The sequence below is a fragment of the Neolamprologus multifasciatus genome, chromosome 14 (assembly GCF_963576455.1).
Source record: "Neolamprologus multifasciatus chromosome 14, fNeoMul1.2, whole genome shotgun sequence".
NCBI classification, from domain to species: Eukaryota; Metazoa; Chordata; class Actinopteri; order Cichliformes; family Cichlidae; genus Neolamprologus; species Neolamprologus multifasciatus.
The window spans coordinates 30,392,051-30,405,532 of NC_140452.1; the positions used below are offsets into that span (position 1 = coordinate 30,392,051).

At 39.1% G+C, this 13,482-nt stretch overlaps 1 protein-coding gene across 1 annotated transcript in view; it reads left to right on the forward strand.

Moving 5' to 3' along the window:
• The first annotated feature begins 574 nt into the window (after positions 1-574).
• The window catches only part of LOC146504364 (uncharacterized), a 43,324-nt gene continuing 30,416 nt past the window's right edge, over positions 575-13,482 (forward strand). Inside the window, exons 1-2 of the mRNA XM_085130283.1 lie at positions 575-831; positions 12,394-12,429. The gene's annotated coding sequence lies outside the window, so the exon portion shown is untranslated. The remainder of the gene's footprint in view (positions 832-12,393; positions 12,430-13,482) is intronic.

Below are 13,482 nucleotides of genomic sequence, written 5' to 3' on the forward strand. Positions count from 1 at the left end.
TATCTTTTTTATATATCTTATTTTTTCTATTGCCACATTGGTTTGTAAAACCAAAGTAAGGGATGGATGTGTGTCCACTAGTCAATCATGTTGTCACAGTCTGGCGGAGGCAGACTGTATGTATTGTGTAGAGCGGACCCAAAACGCAGACAGGAAGGAACTTGGACCAAAACTTGAGTATCAACAAAAAGCGAGCCGTTTGATATGGCTGATAAGAAAGTACAAAAACAAAAGGCAGATGCACACAAGAAAGATCCTAACTAGAACTAAACTGGGAAAACCGAATGCTAAACACAAAAGGTAAAGAACAAAACCTTGAACATTACAAAAAAAAAAAACAACCCTAAACATGGAAAATCCTGGAAACAATTCATATCCTTTTCCAACAACTATTTCTTTGATCCTGTGGTCCATCTGTTCTGCCTTTGCCAAAACAAACATTTGCCTTCATTTTTATTTTCAGCTCGAGTTTCTCTTTCGTCTTTTTTGTTTATTTATTTATTTTTTGTACCTTTTCTTAATAAGATTGGAGGAGATTGGGTGTAGTCCTCTCCATGGTAACGCTGTTTCCCATTCTCACTGTCGCTGTCTCTCATCACATAATTCTGCCCTACCCTGTGCTTTATCGCTGCGCCCTCTCCCTATATGCGCTCTCCCCTTACCCTCCCCTTCTCTCTCTCTCTCGCTCCTTGTCTCCCTTTCTCTCTCACATATGCACACACACATACACTCAACCTCTCCTCTGGTCCACTGGTCTCCTGCTAATGCTGCACCGTCCACTGACTGCGAGATGTTCAGTCCAGCTTGTAAAGGCTCTGCAGGGGAGCCGAGGTAAGGCTTTCACCCTCGTCTCTTCTGGAGCTGAGATGTTACTGCTGCTGTTGCTGCTAACTGAGAGCCAAATGCCTGATGGGAAGAGCGTTAGTGTGTGCGTGTTTGTGTGTGTGCTGATTTGTGTGAGAACTCACCAGCTGGAGTAACGGGCTTTTTGTTTGTTTTTAGGTTAGGTCTGGCACTTGTGATCTGCATACACGCACACAGCAAAGGGAAGTGATCGTACTTCCTTTTATATTCATTTATTTGTGGTCTTTTTTATGTCTTCTTAAACTTAGGAGTATGTTGTTGTCTGCATGCATGCAGGGAGTCTGCTGAGAAAGAGCCTTTGGAAATCTGATGGCACGCAGATATTCTTCCCTCCAATGCAGCAACAGTGCTGCAATGTCTTTTTATGGTGGTGCACTCTCTGGCGGTTTATGACACCATGTTGTGTTTATGTGTGTTTGGGGGATGGTGAGTGGGGTATGAAGTTCTGCATATGTGAGTGGGTGGACAAGAACAGTGCTTCTTAATATTTTCATAAATTCATCTCACTAACATTCATGCCACAGGAGGAAATCCAAGGCAAGCGATAGACGCTCAGTCATTCAAACACAGCACCTGAATCATTTCTGAGATGTTACTTTCTGACCTGTGTGTCAGCCAACAGGTATGAGTCTTAATGTACTCATGAATTTTCCAACAATGTGCTGGTGGGAACTCATTTGTGCTCATGTCTGTATACATCACGGTGTATGTGTGTGAGTGTAATATGGAAATGTGATCCCTGCTGAATGCAGTGCTAAAGGAGAAATGCAATAATAATATTAAAACCATTACTCTTTGTCCCTAAGAAGCACTGCTTGTTTATAACATTAGGCTCTCAACACCTTTCAAGACATCTAACAAGCACAGAGGGTTTCCATTGTGCTGTAATAGTAAGGAAGGAGTAGATATGCAAGCGTCATCTGATGAAGAAATGTGACGCATTTCTGTTTTTCCTGCAGGATACATTGTGAGGTGCAAGATATTATGTGCCTTTTGCGTGCTGCTCAGATGGAGGGGGGGGGGGGGGGTCCTCTGGTACCAGCCAGCTGGAGAGATGCTCTATCCTGCTTGATTTCACTATCACCATGATGGCACTCTGGGAATTTAAAAAAAAAAAAAGTTATGGCAGTTAAATGTGTCAGATGTGGACTTACAGTAGATGAGGGTTTTTTTCCATGGTGTTTTGCTGCTAAAGGGTATGTCTTTAAAAAAAAAATTTTTTTTTAAATTTCACATCCCTGAGTGAAAGCAGAGACACCAGTGCCCAACACACGAAAGCTCCTTGGTTCGCGAAGGCACAAATCCCTGCTATGGTTTTGTCGGGAAAGGCGTCTGGTGTAAAAAAAAAATAAAAATAAAAAATCTGCCAAAACGAATGTGTGGATCCATCTGCTGTGGGGACCCCTTGTGAATAAGGGAACAGCTGAAAGACGCTTTGGCAGCAGTGACACCATCAGTGTTGCTTTGGCCAAACTGTAATCCAAACCTTATTTTAAAAAAACACAGAAGAGAAAAGCAGCAAATATTTTATTTCTTCATGTTTTTGTTTATTTAATGATTACAGTTCTACTTCTATGTACACTTCAATCTGTACTCATTTAGTGTACTACCTTCTGATTCAAGTTGGTTGGCCGAGATTTATACCCCCAGCTCCTCTGGCTGGATAAACAGTTAAGACGATGGATGGATGGATGGATGGATGGATGGATGGCCCAAATCTACAGTTACTGTATAAAGATTTGGGCCATGAAGAAGTATAAGACCACTGGGTAATGCATTTTTGTCATGTGCCTTCAGCTGAACCCCCCCACCCCCAGCCCACTCCAGTTATGAATGGTCAGTGATGGCAGACTTTGGGATATTAATAGCTCTGGAGCTTCAGAATCGTCACATCAACCAAAAAGAGACTCTTGACACAGCAGTCCCAGACTAAAGCGCTTTACAAATCACAGTTCTGCTGTGTCAAGTGGACGACTGGTCCTGCTGGCAGCATTTCACGCAATCTGCTGATGATTCAGTTCAAAATACATGATGGCTAATCTGTACCTCTCAGGAGGAGTGAATCCAGGATTTGTCCCATTTTCTTAGAGCAAACACACCCTGCACACGGTGCATGCAGACGAGCTTACAGTGAGTCAGTGTCAGTCCTTTGCATTTAGGAGTTGTTTTTTTTAACCTTCTTTTAAAACAGTGTTCAGCGTGAATAGTTACTGCGTTTTGTTCATCTGTTTTAATCCCATTGGATTTAAAAGGGTTTATTTATCATGTTGCCTGTCTCATATCTTTTGTCCCCATATTATCTTGTACAGTCCACTTGACGGCTGTTAAAAATCAACCAACACCACTCAGAGACTTTCTTCTATCTTCTATCACAGAACTCCTGTCCTATTGTCTCTCATCTCCTCCTTCCTCTGCCCGTCATTATCACATCTATGAATCCCTCAATCTATCAACATTTCACATTCCTCTCTCCCTTTCTCCCCTCTCTCTTTTTTCCCAAAAGCTTTGGAAATACCAAGATTTCTGCACTGATTACTCACCATGTGTCCGGATCTTCATACACAATACATTTAGCCCCCAACCATGATGATCCCTCCACCACGCTTTACTGATTCACATTGTTCACATTGCCCTTTCCCTTCAAACGTGGTGCATACATTCTCACAAAAAAGATCAAATTTTGGCTCATTAGCATTTTCCAGAGGTCTTTAGCACACATCTGATATTCTCTATGTTTTGTTTTGTTTTGTTTTCCACTGAAGAGTCGAGTTTTTGCTTAGTTGTCTTTCCATTAGCACTATTCTTATCGAGTGTTTTAAACGAGTTACGTTGATTAGAGTTTTCACCTTCTGTAATATTTGTAGGATGTGTTCCTAAGCAGAGTAACAACAGTCCGGGGTTCCCTCCATTTGTACACATTTTGTTCACTTTTTTTCATACTAGAAATGCTTTTGTAGCTTTTTCCAACTTTGTGCATTGTTGTAATGCATCATCTACCCAGACTCTGACATTAACCAGACTTCGTGTGCATTTATTTATAGTGAGGGGCGATTTCATCTCCCTAGCTTTTAGAGAAGTTGTTAGCACAGAAATTCCCTTTTATTAGCATGAGTTCAAATTCAAGTCCAGCTATGTGTTATTTTTTATAGAAAATGGTTTTATAAAATTGAGGCTTAGATGAAGATCAGACCGAAGTTGATCAAAAAACTTGTGATTCCAAAAAGTGTTTCGAGACTGAATTTTGCACCTTCACTCCACTTGAACTCAGTTGTGTTTTACTATTTTTCCATCATGCTTTGGTTACAGTTGAGAATTATTTAGCCCTCAGTAAAGAACGATTACATTCTTCTTGTTTATTCCCTTACCTTCTTTGCTGATGAGATCAGCGCACACTTTAATACAGAAACACATGAGTCATCAGTTGCAGATGGGATTTGCGTTAAACTTCCTCAGCCTGTGTTTGTATTTGTGTGTTCCCATTTAGTGGAAAATGAAATGCTGTGAGGAAATTGCCATGTTCTCACAGCACACCTGATTAAATTGCTTTTTTGTAGGCTGAGCAATTGCACTTGCCTCTGGTTGGTGTCTGGTTGTGTTTGCAGAGCCTTGTGTGTTTGGCGTCAGGGACATAAACGGGAAGTATGTGAATAAGTGGATTTTCTTTTTTCTGGTCAATGTTGCCGAATAATGGGATTAAAGAAAGGAATGATAGCACTGTGTCACCCGTGGGTGGAGGAGGCGCAGCACGTGCGCACATGTCACAGCTTATTAATTTGAGCGCATGAATGTGTGCATGTGTCGAAATTTATGAATGCATGAATGTGCGCCTGTGTGCACATGCGATGCCTGCTGTTTATGGATGTGCGCTCTCATCTCTCTGTGTGGGTGAATTGGAAGAGTGGATGTATGGGTGGGCTCGCTGTCATTTTTACTAAAATCCACTAACAAAGCGATGAACCATGGGGGGCAAAAATGGGAAAATAAAAATAGAATAAAAGAAAAAAGGAAGGTTTATTGCGCAGAGACCGACTCAAGGAGGAAATGAAAAATATATCTACCTTCTGCATATTTCTTCAATAACAGTTCATATTGAGGGGGTTCCTAATGATCAAATAAAGTTTGTTAGATTTTTATCATATATTCAATAAAGTATGTTATCTTGGGTTCTAAATCAATTCTGTTAGGTAATAAAGTGCATTGAGTTCCATTACTCACCTCATCTGTTTTAGGCAAACACACATCTCCACAGAGGATCACAAATGTGGATTTAATAATGTTTCAGTTCCATCAAACTATATTTAGTACCTCAGTCACTAGTGCTATTCATTTCACAGTGCTTAGTTCAAAATAAAATAGCATAAGAATAATTTTAATAAGACTTTTATGTACACTGAGTTGGACCCCATTTCACCTTCAGAAATCCCTTAATTCTTTATAGATTTAACAAGTTGCTGGAAAATTCTCTAGAGGTTTTGGTTCATATTGACGTAATAGCATCATATAGTTTCTGCCCATTTCTGCAGATTTGTCAGCTGAATATTCATAATCCAAATCTGTTTCACCATATCCCAAAGATCCTCTGTTGAATTGAGCCCTGGTGTCTGTATTGGCCCATTTAAGTACAGTGAGCTCATTATCATGTTCCAGAAACCAGTTTGAAATGGTTTGAGCTTTGGGGCTACACTGTGACTATAAAGGGACAAACATGGTCAGCAGCAATACTAAAGTGTGCCAAGAAACTATCCCCCACCATTAAAAGCCTAGTTGTAGAAGAAAATCCCAGTAGATCAACACTTCCTGAAATACTGAGACCAGCTTGTCTGTCACAAACAGCGATTCAGCATTCAGAGTGACTTAAAATCATCTTTCTTAATGATTCTGATGCTCAGTTTGAACATAAGCCTTGATCATGGCAACATGCATATATTCACTGAGTTTCCACCATGTGTTTGGCTGATTAGATGTTTGCATCAATGAGCAGTTGAACAGGTATACAGTAATAAAATGGCCGGTGAGTTTAAATGCGTTTTTAAAGCTCGCTAAAACCTTTAAAGGACATCAGCCGAATACAGAAACTCATCACTAGAAAACAGCTGTGCAGTACCAGCTGTGTGCATGTGATATTCAAAGACCAATATCCTATGAAAGAAATCCTATGACACATTCATATATTCTCTGGTAGTCGATCAATAGGCAGCTTTGGCTCTTCTGTGCTCTGTGTGCGTTCTAACAGATGGTGATTAATGTGAATGAGGCAGGAGCCATTAAGCAGAGCATCAGCTCTGTTACTAAATCAGCAACCCTCTGGTAAAACCTCATAAGCCTAAGTAACCTATTAGTGGCACAGAAGGGGAGGCCGGTTGGGAGGAGGGAGAGAGAGGTAGACGAAGAAAAGCGAAAGGTCTCTCGTGTCTGTCTGTGTATCTCCCCCTCGGGAATCTATCTAATGACTAAATACCTCATTACATGGCTGTGAGAGATGAAAGAGAGGAGAAGCGACACAGAAGACATAAAGATGGAGATGTTGCGTCTCTTGTGCTGTCCCGCTGCCACCAGCTGCCGGGAAGAATTGCTACTGAGAAAGACATGAGGGACTAAAGTGAAATAAACAAAACTCGATTGATGTAAGAGAGAGAAAAAAACAGAAATTGAATTTATAAAGTCTGAGATAAAAAAAAAAATATGAGACATAAATATGCATTACTTTCACACATACAACACAAACATACTCAGTGAGCACTGTGCTGTTTATGTTACAGTTTTTCTGACTGCTACAAATGCAAATGTGGTTTTGTGAATCCAGTGCTGAGTCGTCTGAACCCATTTAATTAATTTATCGCTCTTTTGGCAATTTACACAATTACAATCACTGCTAACACAAAAGAAAACAACATTGTTCACACTTGTATACATTTTTTGAGAATAACAGCATAAGCCAGTTCATAATGCATAGGTGACACCATAGACTGTATATAAAAGATGGTTGTACCTGCTGAAATGTTACCCATCGGTTTTGCAGCCTCAGCATTCGTGTTTTGGTCAGCACCATGTTATTTGTCATTTATTTATTAATTTGGGAGCCAGATGTGACAACAATTAGGTGATGGGAAAGTACTGTCAGCTAACCCTAGCAACTTTGTTTAGCAAACTATATAAATAAACTGTACAGCTGCAAAGCAAAGACACAAAAATCTTCTACTTAATAAAAGGCTAGAAATTTGCTAACCGAACATGACTAAGAAGTCTAGTTCGATGACTCGAATTGGTAGATGAAGGCTGTAAATCAAAGTAACCACGTCAATAAACCCACTATCCAGACTGATTGATGAGTTATTTAAAAGTCACCGCCTGTTGCTGGTGTTATGAAGTTGCTGTGAAAAAACACTTACCTCTTTCATGATTTCTTAGATTTTTGCATATTTTTTGTATTTGAGTAAATACAAAATGATGATACATGATTTCATTTTCTTAAGGAAGCAATGAGTAACTTCCCCCTTAAGCCTGATAACTGGTTGTGCCACCCTTGGCAGCATGAACTACAAATTAAGTGTTTGTGGAGAAATGCTGGTGTTAATTCAGCCACACTGGAGGGTTTTCAAGTATGGACAGCCTGTTTAAGGTCATGCCAAAGCATCCCAATCAGATCTAAGCCCAGACTTTGACCAGGCCACTCCAAAACCTTCATTTTGTTTATTTTGAGTCATTCAAAGGTGGACTTGTTGGTGTGTTTCAAATTATTGCATAGAACATATGCCTATAGATCATTATAATTTCATGGTTGTAAATATAAAGGTTTTTTAGTACTATAAAGTTAGGCGTTTTGAAGTCTTGTGGTCTACGGGATTGATCCATTAGTACCATTTTTTAACTGGCTACAAACATCTGAGAGGCAAAGAAAACTCGTTAGAGTGAAAGGAGAGATTTTTTTCTTCTTATTCCTTTCAAAATCCAAAATGTCCCACACACATTTTTACTGACTGGTGTTTGTAATGAACTTATACTTAAGTCTTATATATACAGAAAAGGGATGTTTTGATGGGATTATTTTGGTTTTGCCAGCAAAGGGGTTTTATATTGTCTTGTATTGAAACAGTCCTATGAGAAGAAAACATTGTTTGAAAATTGTGTTTTTTGCAAACAGTTATGAGATAATGGATGCTTTGAAATGGGTGCTTGAAACTGTGAAAACCAAAAAACGTGTATGAATTGAAGACGGTCTTCCTTTCCCCAAAAGACATTTTATTGCAGCAGTAAAGTTCAGTTTTAAAATTTGTCATACAGGATTGCTGTAGCTTTAAATGATTAATCATATTGATGCTAGGTTCAGCATCAAGTGTTCTTTCTTTATTATTTCTCACCTTGCGATTGACAACTAACACACAACATTGTAAATGCAAAAAAACAAAACAAAACACACACCCTCTTATCTGTCATGCAAAAAGCTCTGCTTTTTAGTTAAGGTTGTTTCATCAGCATCACGTTAACAGAAGAGTGTTAGGAAGATGCTGTGAACAGCAAACCTGTGCTGGAATAGTGTTGTGACATTAGACACTGATAAAGGATATTTATAAGATTCCGAATGACTCATGGCCTGTTACACAGATGGCCCACTGGTCTAGCTACACAGTCAGATCAGGCTTTACAATTTCATGAGCAACAAAGAAAATGCAGGATGTGTTATACCTATGTATATTAAGCTAGTCTTTTATATGGCACAAAGTCCTGCTTGAAACAAGTCTTGCAACTTGGCAGCTATCTTGGAAAAAATCCCGAACATTTGAAGATTTGAGAGCTGAAGTCCTTGCTATAGAAATGAATGGAGATGGTAGGAGTCATCTCTTCAATGTCACTGGGTCATGAATTGCATTTATATTAAATTGCCAACAAAATCTAAGTTAAAAAAAACATACACAAAAAATCTCTCCTTTTTCCAAAGGTTTAAATCACTTTTTACCAGTGAACCATGTTTCTACTGTGCATACCCAAAGTTTTACAACAATACATTACATAACAATCCATTTAAAGTAGTGTGGTTTATCATAATCTGATTTATATTTTCCAAACATTATATACACTTGATGTGTGTGTATGTGCTTCCTAGCAGGCAAAAGGAGTTCTCCAGGCCTTAGCCAAGTTTTAATTAATACATTGATAATTTATATATTTCTGAGCAAAATATAAAAACGAGGGATGGCTCAAGACTTCAGTACAGTGCTGTACATACAAATTTTGTACATAATCATTTCATGTAGCAACCGCTGTCATTTATTTAAAATATTTTTTTTATACGTTTTTATATTTTCATCATGGGAGCATTGAACAAATGCCTTGCTAGTTCATGTTTCTCTACATGATTATTGCAACAACAAGGAGATATGCCGCCATACAGCTGATACAGTCATGAACCTTCACTCTGCAGTCATCGGTGCATCAGTGTGACTGGCTAATGTTTCCCATTTTAGCTACCGATGTCACACAGGGACGGGACAATCGCCATCCTTAGCATGCCTCATGTCTCAGGTAGACCACAATTGTCTGAGTGCTATGTCTTCTCTATATAGGAAAATGTCTCTGGCACAACACAGTGCCATCGTCAGTCTTTATTGCTCACACACTGCGTATAATAAAAGAGTTTGAACAAATTAATGGAGTTTAACAGCTACCATGCACTTGGTGTTGTTTGTCAGTTGCGAACACTGTGGCGACCTGGTGACATCAGCCAACTGGTTACTGTCGAGTGATGTCACCCAGCCCACTTACAAACATCTGTGGTGCTGTGAATGCACGTTTCAGATCTCAAGGATAAAATGAGTGTGTTTCAGAGGAAATATGAGTGTCATAAATATCAGCATTCCACAGTTTTTATGAAACTGAACTTGCAGTTTGCTCTTTCTCAGGCTAACATTAAACTGGCCACGGTGAAATACCTACAGAATAGACAGATATTGAGTCATCGGGTATTAGATTAAACAAATGAAGCTGTGCGACACTAAACAAAGAGAAGATGGTCTTCTGACTTAAATCTGCCAGCAAGTAGTGATACATGCTGCACACATGCAGTTACTTTAGCTCCAGATGACGCTTTATTAAAGCTATTTTTACAAAGAAAAACATGCTTATATTTTTGTGATACTGTTTGCAGGGTGTGTACTTCACACAACCGCAAAATTGTGTCATCACTATAGTGACAGCTTTTCATGTTCATGTTGTAGTTTTGGCCAAGCAGTTAAGACCTGCAGCAAAGGTCTTGTCACTGGCTTGTACTTTATTTTTTACTTGTCCCTATTTTATCTTTTGTTCTTTAGGTTTTCCGATCATTCAGTAATCTTATTTTCTAACCTGCTATGGCATCATTCTTTTATTTACATATTTTAGGACTATCAATAGAAATGGGGGGAAATTTTAAATTGGTGTTAAAAGTTGTTAGTTTGCATTTGTTCAGGAGGATTGATTTTTCCTGTTTCATCCACAAAAATGTTTTGAAAGTAACATCTGGCTCCTCGGCTGCTGCGTCACCAGCTGCTGTCTAACTGCTCCTCTGTGTTGTTAGGTGCCCACTCATTTATACAGAACATGGATTCCTGATGTGTCATAAAACTTTGTGTGTGTGTGTGTGTGTGTGTGTGTGTAGCATAAAGACATACCTCTGTTTTTTGTGCGACACAGTAATTTGCAGCATTTATTGAGCTTGATCTTTCATGATACTGGATACAAAAGACCAAAATTTTCAGAACCTTTAAGGTTTGAGAATCAAAGTATTTTTTCTTTGTCAGTCTGATACTTGCATTTTCTTCTTGCTGCTGTTGTGTTCATGGTTTCTCACATCTCTAAACCACTAGAGGGAGAGTGACTGACAATCGAGGCTGAAAGCATGCTGATAATTGAGAATTTAATTGTGAAAGCATTACGCCATCACATTCAACAGACTTCTAAAGTGCTTGTTTGGTTTCTTGTTCTCACTGGATATGTTATGAAGTGACTGGAAATGAAAGTAGCTCTCTTTGAATACAGAAGGACGTGTTGCCTATTTCAATGTGAAAAAAAGAATAACTGAAACCATTCTTTTCAATTCAGAATGGAAAAGAATGGTTTCGCCTGTACTTCGCTCAGGCTCACTAAAACGGGATGATGTAAGATTGAAAAAAAAAACAAACAATCGATGTAATGATTATTTTTTGTGGATGCAGGGTCTGAATTTTTCCTAAACAACATGAAAGCATGGATCACTCCTGCCTTGTATCAGCATATAAGCCTGGTAGTGGCGCTGTAACAGTGTGGGGGATATATTCTTGCCACACTTTGATCCTATTAGTACCATCTGAGCATGCAACAGCCTACCTGAGTAGCCTGAGCAGCCTACCTGCTGACCTTTATGACCACAGTGTACCGACTGTATCTTCTGTTGGCTATTTCCAGCAGAGTAACACACTATGTCACAAAACTCAAACCGGTTTCGTGAACATGAGAATACTCACTGTACTCAAATGACCTCCACAGTCACCAGATCTCAATCTGAGCTCAATGGAGCAGTTTTGGAATGTGGTGCAACAGGAGATTCACATCATGGATGTGTAGCTAGCAAATCTGCAGCAACTGTGTGATGATGTCATGTCTGTATGGACCAAAAATTGTGACGGGTGTTTCAAGCATCTTGTTAAATATGTACCACAAAAAGAAATTCTGGAGGCCAAAGGAGGTCTAAACCCAACGCTAGCAAGCTACACCTAATAAAGTGGCTGGTGAGCATATATAGTGGTTTTACTGCTAAAATCTGGTGATGAGATTTTGCTCTCATAATATGTTTTAACAAACATGTATTATCATTTCCCCTTACCTGTAATAAATTGTATGATTTGGTGGATTATTGAGCCATAATATAGATGGTGTGTATTTTCAGCTGCTGTTACAATATGACTGAGGGTAATTCATCTGTCACAGCACAGTCATAAAGTCCAATAGTTGTTTTGGGAACATGATGAACTAACTGCAGCTAAATAAGAAGCTTTCTGTTCTGACATTTGAATATCAGCGTTTTTGTTGCATGACGGTGAAACATCACAGGAGCTTACAGTATTTATCTCTAATCTGATGCTGCTGTAATGCTGCACTGTTATTGATATCAAATAAGTGGTAAAACATTCAAATGATATTTAAAATGTCTCTGCTGGGCACTGCGTAGATTGCGGTAAGGCATGCATTTGCTGATAAGAACACACAAAATAAACCTTAAGTTAAGACTCTTGACATATTTATAGTTTCCTTTATGGAAAAGCCTCAAATGACTCGCAACCACAATTTTAATAACCTTTTCTTTTCTTAAAGCCACAGAAGCACGGGGGGCCTGTGGAGACATAAATCCCACTCCTAACCGTCTTTATCTGCCTGCCTTCCTGTGCTTATGTCCTTAGTAAATTAGGAGCAATTAGACTAAAGAATTGAATTGCTGCTTGGAGCAATTTGTATCAGAGACATGATCAATAATAATTTCCTCTTTATGTGTGTGTCTGCCTTCTCTTGCTTCTTTTCCAGGATTGACAAGTCCACTCTGTCTGCACTGAAAGCACGGTAAGTGTTTTTTTGTTGTTGTTCTTGTTATTTTTAGAGGTTTTAGAGGGAGGATGACATAAAGCAAAGAGCCTGGGCCGCCCTGGTGTGGTGTATTCCTTTGACAGCCTACATGGGCACTCTGGGTCATTTTGGAAATCTTATTCTCTCTTCTGAACCCAATCGCCCAATCACCACAACTTCCAGATAATATTCAGAAATGTGTCCGTCAAGCACAAAGCCATATTTTCTGCAAACATGCTGAGACCTTTAAAACATCGGATAAACATATTGTCCATCACACTGATGGACTTTAAAGTCTCAGCAGAGCTATGAATCTTATTTTTAGACACATAAAAATTCAATATACACCTCTTTACACAAATCTCCAACTCCCGGTCCGAGTAACAGATTTTCTAAATTGACTCCTTTCTTCTTTGCTGTCATTCACTCTCATTTACTTTCTCTTCACTGCCAGCTTGCACCTGTTGGCAGGTCATACCCGTACAAGGAGGAAGTTTCTCATGCATATACCCGTACTGCCAAGTACTCGAGTGAGTTCTAGGTAAATTCTGTGGTTGCACTGTGGCTCCCAGGTGTGACTGCAGTTTTTGAATACTATGTACTGGCATAAGCAGCGTTCTCTGAGTTTTTCCATAAGGGTTTGTTTGGGCTGTACGATCTAAAAATAAGTAATTAAATCCAACTTATAGCTCATTGCACAAAGAATACAGACATTTGAGACACATGCTAGAATTATTAAAGGCATTATATTAACCTTTATTAAAGCCTTTAAGATGAATTTAAGATGTGTTAAGGTTTTTTGAGATTCTTCAAGCTTACCGGTGAAGGATGATACTAGGAAGAACCACTGCCTTTAAGAGGCATGGTAATTAATTCGCTTCCACCATCGTCCGTCTACTGAGGGACTGAGATGTTCTCTGTGTGGATTTGGATTGCTGCATGTGGATTGTCGCATCTAAATGTGGTCTGAAATTTCTTTGCATGTACTGTAACAGACCTTTATTTTTCTCTAACAAGGACCTATCATAGCTGCAGCTCTCTGACCATTTG